Source organism: Physeter macrocephalus, chromosome 18 (assembly GCF_002837175.3).
Source record: "Physeter macrocephalus isolate SW-GA chromosome 18, ASM283717v5, whole genome shotgun sequence".
NCBI lineage: Eukaryota > Metazoa > Chordata > Mammalia > Artiodactyla > Physeteridae > Physeter > Physeter macrocephalus.
The window spans coordinates 41,216,622-41,224,101 of NC_041231.1; the positions used below are offsets into that span (position 1 = coordinate 41,216,622).

The 7,480-nt window shown below is 53.2% G+C and overlaps 1 non-coding gene across 1 annotated transcript; it reads right to left on the minus strand.

Annotated features, from left to right (window-relative positions):
* Nucleotides 1-677: 677 nt before the first annotated feature.
* LOC112064976 (U6 spliceosomal RNA) lies at nt 678-784 on the minus strand. The gene has a single exon (XR_002891765.1). It is a non-coding gene; the product is annotated as a U6 spliceosomal RNA (small nuclear RNA).
* Between the last annotated feature and the right edge of the window lie 6,696 nt (nt 785-7,480).

Here is a 7,480-nt window from a genome sequence, read left to right on the forward strand (position 1 = left end):
CTAAGAGTTTTATAGTGTTTGGCTTTAATTTAGGTCTTTAATCCATTTTAAGTTTATTTTTGTGAATGGTGTTAAGAAGTGTTCTAATTTCATTCTTTTACATGTAGCTATCCAGTTTTCCCAGCACCACTTATTGAAGAGGCTGTCTTTTCTCTCTTACCTCCTTTATCAAAGATAAGGTGACCAGGGCTTCCCTGGTGGTGCAGCGCTTGAGAGTCCGCCTGTCGATGAAGGGGATATGGGTTTGTGCCCTGGTCCGGGAAGATCCCACATGCCACAGAGCGGCTGGGCCCGTGAGCCATGGCCGCTGAGCCTGCGCGTCCGGAGCCTGTGCTTCACAACGGGAGAGGCCACAACAGTTAGAGGCCCGCGTACTGCCAAAAAGAAAAAAAAAAAAGATAAGGTGACCATATGTGCATGGGTTTATCTCTGGGCTTTCTATCCTGTTCCATTGATCTATATTTCTGTTTTTGTGCCAGTAGCATACTGTCTTGGTTACTGTAGCTTTGTAGTATAGTCTGAAGTCTGGGAGCCTGATTCCTCCAGCTCTGTTTTCCTTTGTCAAGATTGCTTTGGCTATTTGGGGTCTCTTGTGTTTCCATACAAATTGTGCATTTTCTAAGTATTTTATTCTTTTTGTTGCCGTGGTAAATGGGAGTGTTTCCTTAATTTCTCTTAAAAATATGGAACGCTTCACAAATTTACATGTCATCCTTGCGTAGGGGCCATGCTAATCTTCTCTGTATCATTCCAATTTTAGTATACATGCTGCCGAAGCGAGCGCTACATTCCCTTTCTAGTGTTTCATTGTTGGTGTAAAGAAATGCAACTGATTCTGAATGTTAATCTTGTATCCTGCTACCTTGTTGAATTCGTTTATAAGTTCTAGTAGTTTTTGTGTGGAGTCTCTAGAGTTTTCTATATATAGTATATCATCTGCATGTAATGCCAATTTTATCTCTTCCTTTCCTGATTGGGTACATTTATTTCTTTTTTTGTCTGATTGCTGTGGCTAGTACTTCCAATACTATGTTGAATAGAAGTGGTGAGAGTGGGAATCCTTGTTTTGTTCCAGATTTTAGCAGGAAGGCTGTCAGCTTTGCACCATTTAGTATTGTATCGGCTGTGGGTTTGTCATAAATAGCTTTTATTATATTGAGATCTGTTCCCTTTATACGCAGTATGGTAAGAGTTTTTATCATGAATGGATGTTGAGTTTTGTCAAATGCTGTGTCTGCATCTATTGAGATGATCGTGTGGTTTTTGTCTTTGTTTGTTTGTTTATGTGGTGTATTACATTGATTTGCGTACGTTGAAGCATCCTTGTGAACTTGGGATGAACCCACTTGGTCGTGGTGTATGATCTTTTTTATGTGCTGTTGGATTCAGTTTGCTAATATTTTGTTGAGAATTTTTGGGGTCCCATAGCTGCCTTCTGTAATTTTCTTCTAATGTCTGGAGCAGATTGAGTGATTAAATGGGTATTTACTAGGACTTGCCCTTCAGGAGAGTCGGGATTAATATTGGTATACTTTCTAAAGGTCTCCACCAAACTGCCCTGGAAGAGGGCCAGATTTTCATCTTTTCCCTGCGTTACTTCCTGTGTTGTTCTTTGTCATAACTGTCTTTTTTTTTTTTTTTTTTTTTTTTTTTTGCGGTACGCGGGCCTCTCACTATTGTGGCCTCTCCCGTTGTGGAGCACAGGCTCCGGACGCGCAGGCTCAGCGGCCATGGCTCATGGGCCTAGCCGCTCCGCAGCATGTGGGATCCTCCCAGACCGGGGCACGAACCCGTGTCCCCTGCATCAGCAGGCGGACTCTCAACCACTGCACCACCAGGGAAGCCCATAACTAACAGTCTTGACAACACACCTTTTCATCCCTTCTGTGAAGCAAGTTATCATGTGGTTCCTGTGTTCAAGCCCTCTACCTCCCTGTTGGTAGTCTCAGTGGGAATCTTGGTCAGGGATTGCATCCCCTCCGTAAGGTAGATTATATATCCTTGATTTTGGGCTGCCAGTTTGTTGGCATGTACCCAGGCTGCACCAAGCATCCGGCTTTCCAAAGGTGCAGCAGGTAGAAAGGAGGACCTGTGTGTCCCCCCAAGTAAGTTCATAGAACATTGTCAGCTTGGTGAATTCCTCTACGAACCAACTGGGGTCCTTTGGAAAAACGTCCAAATTTCTCTTTGCAAGTAGCTAGGTCAGCCATAGGAAAAGGGACGTGGACTCTGTTCCTCCACCACCAGCTGGCACTTTCCTTAAGGGGCAGAGTTTGGTATTTGGAGGCTGGTAGGTAGCCCTGCTTCATGTAGTACTGGCAGGACTCACCTCCAGTAATGGAGGACAGGACAAAGCTAGAGGGATAAAGTGGTGGGATTTCCAGCAGCCCAGGGGGGCACTTGGGGCAGATGGTCTGGAAACTGTCCTCTCTCAGAACTGGGGGGTGGGGCGGGTAGGAGTTCCCGGTTGTGGACCTCGAGAAGGTAAACTCATAAGGGAATCATTTAAAACATCGAAATCCTGTGGGGGAAAAAGGCACTTTGAAGGGGTGTGAGCCAGGCACACCCAGCAGGAGTTTTTTAGATCTGGATCTTGGAATAGGGTCGTGACCATTTGGATGTGTGGGACTTACCCCCATTTACCATTTCTTTTACAAAATACATCCAGCTGCAAGGTGGTATTGTTTTGTTTTGTTTTGTATTTTGCAGTACACGGGCCTCTCACTGCCGTGGCCTCTCCCGCGGCGGAGCACAGGCTCCGGACGCGCAGGCTCAGCAGCCATGGCTCATGGGCTCAGCTGCTCCGCGGCACGTGGGATCCTCCCGGACCGGGGCACGAACCCGTGTCCCCTGCATTGGCAGGCGGGCTCTCAGCCACTGCGCCACCAGGGAAGCCCTTGTTTTGTTTTTTAAATATTTATTTATTTGGCTGTGCTGGGTCTTAGTTGCGGCGCTCAGGATCTTTTAGTTGTGTCATGCGGGATCTTTAGTTGCAGCATGAGGAATCTTTAGTTGCAGCATGTGTGCTTTTAGTTGTGGCATACGGGATCTGGTTCCCTGACCAGGGATTGAACCCGGGCCCCCTGCATTGGGAATGCGGAGTCTTCCCGGCTGGACCACCAGGGAAGTCCTAAGATGGTATGGTAATTCAATGACCCATTTTCTGGCCAGATCTTTTGGTCCCTCAGTTTGTATTAGGGCCATGGAGTATTGCAAAAGAAAATTAATTTATTTTTTCTTAAACCATCCTGTCTAAATTCACCACAGTTAGCTAATATGCATCCTAATGGGGAGTTCTTAGGGGTGTTTGTAGTTGCCTACATTTTTGGTTAGGATGTCATGACGAGCTAGGGACTTCAGTGGATAGACCCCCTCAAGGGGGTGTTGCAGAATTAAGTTTTGAGCATGAGAGAGGCAGCTTCCGGAAGGGCAGTTTTTCTTCCTATAGCTTGCAGAGCTAACCCCAGAGAAGGCCTGGTCTACTGAGTCCCCCAGATGCTTCTAGACCTCACAGGTCACCCCAGCTACAGGGCACTGGAGGGACTATCCTGTAAATAAGAGGGGGATTCTGCTCCATTGGTGGAGGTCATGTGGAGCCCGTTAGAAGACACAGGATTGATTGATTGATTTAATTTTTGGCTGCTTTGGGTCTTCGTTGCTGTACGCGGGATTTCTTCTAATTGCGGTAAGTAGGAGCTGCTCTTCGTTGTGGTGTGTGGGCTTCTCATTGCAGTGGCTTCTCTTGTTGCGGAGCACGGGCTCTAGGCGTGCAGGCTTCAGTAGTTGTGGCACGTGGGCTCAGTAGTTGTGGCGCACGGGCTTAGTTGCTCTGCAGCATGTGGGATCTTCCCGGACCACGGCTCAAACCCGTGTCGCCTGCATTGGCAGGTGGATTCTTAACCACTGCGCCACCAGGGAAGCCTGAAGACACAGGATTTAGACCACTGAAGAATTCTGTGATCAGCTGGCCATGTCTGCCATGGGTGGAACATGGGACAGATGAGGTGTGATGGCTGTATGTTTGCAGCCCTTCGTTGTACAGTTGGGGAAACTGAGGTCCAGAAAGCAACTCTCCTAAGACCACAGAGCAAATTAGAGATTAACTGCTTCTCCTTTCCTTCAAGTGGTGATTTCCTTAGGGCAAATTCCCAGGAACAGGACTGCCAGGTTGAAGGTTATGCATATTTTTAGGCCTTTTAACATAAGCAGATAAAAGGCCTTCAGAAAGCATCTCCAAGTCCACTTCCTTGGCGATTGTGAGGCAGTTATACTTGTGACCCAGCCCTACTTTGGAAGCCGTTATACTTGTGGCCTGGGACAAAGCCCCCTGGAATCCCCCTGAGATAGAAGGACTCACCTGTACAGACATCAAGCCTCACCCTTCCCTCTGCGGGGACTCAGGGGTAGGCAAGCCAGCCCTGCCCTCCTGTAGTCTCACGGGGGCCCCATAGGTAGACAAACCCCCACAGCACTGGTTAGGGGGTAGTAGGCACAGCGAAGGTACTTAAGTCAGTCTGGGGAGGGGCGGCTTCCCGGGAGGGGCGGCTTCCCAGAAGAGGCAATGCTAGGCCAGGTAGGAGACAGCTGGCTGGGGACAGAAGGGAGAGTCTGTGCAGTCAGGCCTTGGGGTAGCCTTGTCCTGAAGCCTCCCTGGGGCTGAGCCTGATCCCAGAATGAAGCACTCCAATTCCATCATTCCTTCCCAGTCAAGGGTTGGGGTGTGGGCGGCCCCTCCCCCAAACTCCAAGTTATTAAACTCCTCTGGGCCTCAGTTTCCACACTCACAGTAAAATGGGAACCTGGTAGAGGAGTTTGGAGAGCTTGTGTGAGGTCTTCAGCTTTGAGCAGGGGTCACTACTGGCCCCAGATACCCAGGAGGCAGAATTCTCCTTGGCGGGGGAGCGTGGCTGAGCCCACTGGCCGCTGGCTGAGGCCCTGGGACTCCCCCCAACCCAGAGTTCAGGCTCAGATAGCAGCATTCAGAGTCCTGCTGTCAGAGGAGAGAGGCCTGAGACCACCTTCCTGAGGGCTTGCCCACACCCCCTTCCCCTCTCTCTGCCCTCTGTCCCCTGAGACCCAGCCCCAGGGCAGAGTGGCCCAGCACTCTGCTCCTCGCACCCACCTGCAGGGTCACCAGACTGTGTTCCCCACCTTCAAGGCAGCACGTCCACCCCCTTGGTCCCCCTCCGGCTGGGGCACACCCTGCAGTGTGGCTGCTTGGGCAGCGCCTGAAAGTGCATCCCGGGGGCCTTACCCCAGTGGGGTGAGGTCCTTGGAATCCACTCCCAGCCCAGGGCCAGTGGCTCTGAGGGTGTCTGGGAGCTCCCCCCAACCCCCTGCCCTGCCGGCACACCCAAAAACAGCTGCTGCTCGCATTCTCCCCGGGGCCTGGTGGCTCAGACAAGTCACTCCCACACCTGGTGAGACAGGTATCTCTGTTATCGCCACTGAGTGAGACTCAGAGAAGTGAGGGGTCACTTCTGAAGGCGGGACTACAAACCAGTCTGCAAAGCCAGACTCTCTGCTGGGCCACAGAACTCACCCCACTGGGACGCGGCTGTATGTGATACCCCCCTGGCTCAGCTGTTATCAGAGCTGTGGTTTATGAGACATCTCTGATCCTGGCCACAGCCCCCAAGGAGGGAATGGACTCACGGTGTAGAGGCGGCAGCTGAGGCCCAGAGAGGACAGAGCTGGCCCTGGATCACACAGCTTAGAGCCACTCACCGAGCCCAGGGCAGCAGTGGGGTGCACACCTACATGGAGGCTCTCAGGAGTCTTGGGCCGAGGGATGGTGCTATCAGAGCATTGTGTGTCCTCCTCAGAGTGACCCTTCATGGGAGATCAGAGGCTGAGGACAGAGTGGAGTCCCCTCCCAGAACCCTTGAGTCAGATGAGGTGACTATTTGGGGGCCTGTTGACTAATAGACCATGGTATGTCTGGCCTAGCAGGTGTTATACAAGAACTCGGGGTGTCTGAACTGGGAGCGGCCCTCAGTGAGTCCAGCCAGTGTGCGCAGCTGGGGAGACTGAGGTCCAGAGGGTGCAGGAACCTAGCTGCAGACCCACTGCCCTTTGGGGCCAGAGCTGGAGCCAGAATCCAGAGCCTCAGCCTCCCAGCCCTGCTGAGGAACACTCGGGCAGCTGTGCCTCTCCCTTGAGCCTCAGTAGCTTATTACAGGCCCAGCTTGGGCAGGTGCTGACCACTGCTGGGGCCTGAGCCTGGGGCAGAGCCTGGAGACTGAGGGCTGTGTTGGAGCTGCGACCCCACCTAGAGCCAGAAGTTGCCTGAAGCCCCATCCCCCTGACCCCCACCTTACCCTGATGGCAGCTGCAGCAGATCATTTAGGGATCCTAGGAACCCCCAGTGTCATCAGGCCAGGCTCCCACTTCTGTCCTCAGGCATCTTGAGGCAGCCTCAACCTCCGTTCCCTGGAGGGACACAGTTGAGAGGCTGCCTTGGAATCGAAGGAGGTTGAAACTGTGATCAGAGCCCAGGTCTCAGTCTTTTGCGGCTGGACTTATAGCAGGGGCTCAGCCCTTAACCCCCTCCCAGGGTCCTGGGCTTGAGTGGGCTGGAGGACAAGGGATTCTGAGGCTGGAGGTCAACAAGATGGGCAGCTGGGACAGAAGGGGCCCTTGGCCAGGTTTGGGAGGGAGAGCATCCACCTCTACTCCCAGGCTGAGCCTGGCAGCCTCTACCCAGGGCAGTGGCCCCACCCCCACATGTTCCTGGGAGTCTAGACTGAGGTGGGTGGTGTGCAGGGCGGGCAGGCTCTGGGGAGGGCGGGGCCAGGCATTTCCTGCTGCCGGGTGCCAGGCTCCAGTCCCCTGAAGGGGTGATTCTTTAGTCTTAGTCAGAGGAAGTGAGGCAGGGCAAATGGGCAGTGTGTGTGCAGTGCCGCCGGGCCCGGTGGGGCAGGGTTGGGCGGACGGGCAGCTGTAGGAACCAGGGAGCAGGCCCGGCCCTGCAGGTCCCCCGCAGCCATACACACAGCATCTGCCCTCGACAGCCAGCCTGTTGCCCAGCACCCAAGTAGGGTCACCCGGATACCAGACCGCGGTGGTGACCAGCCCCAGACTCTGGCTCCCTCCTCCCCAGTTGCTGAGGCTCTGCCGCTCACCTGCTGTGTGGCTTAGACTGGCCACTTCACCCTGAGTCTCAGGGTTCTCATCCGTGGAGTGGGGAAAACTGTGGTACCCACGTGCCCCTGACTTTCTCCCACCCCAGCATCAGGAACCCACCCTCCCAGTTTGTCCCACTCTTGGATCCTGGGGAAGGAGCCCACCAGGGTAGAGCCTATATCCTCCTTGAGCAGAAGGGGCGTTTCAGTCCCAGACTGGCTGCTTGAATGGTTTATGTCACGCAGACGTCCCCAGGGGTGACCCCCCCCAAGCCCCCTGGCCTTGGCTGAGCTACCTGCCTCCCCACCCTCTGGTGGCCCCCAGCAATTGGAGCCTCCCTGCACTCCACTGGGGG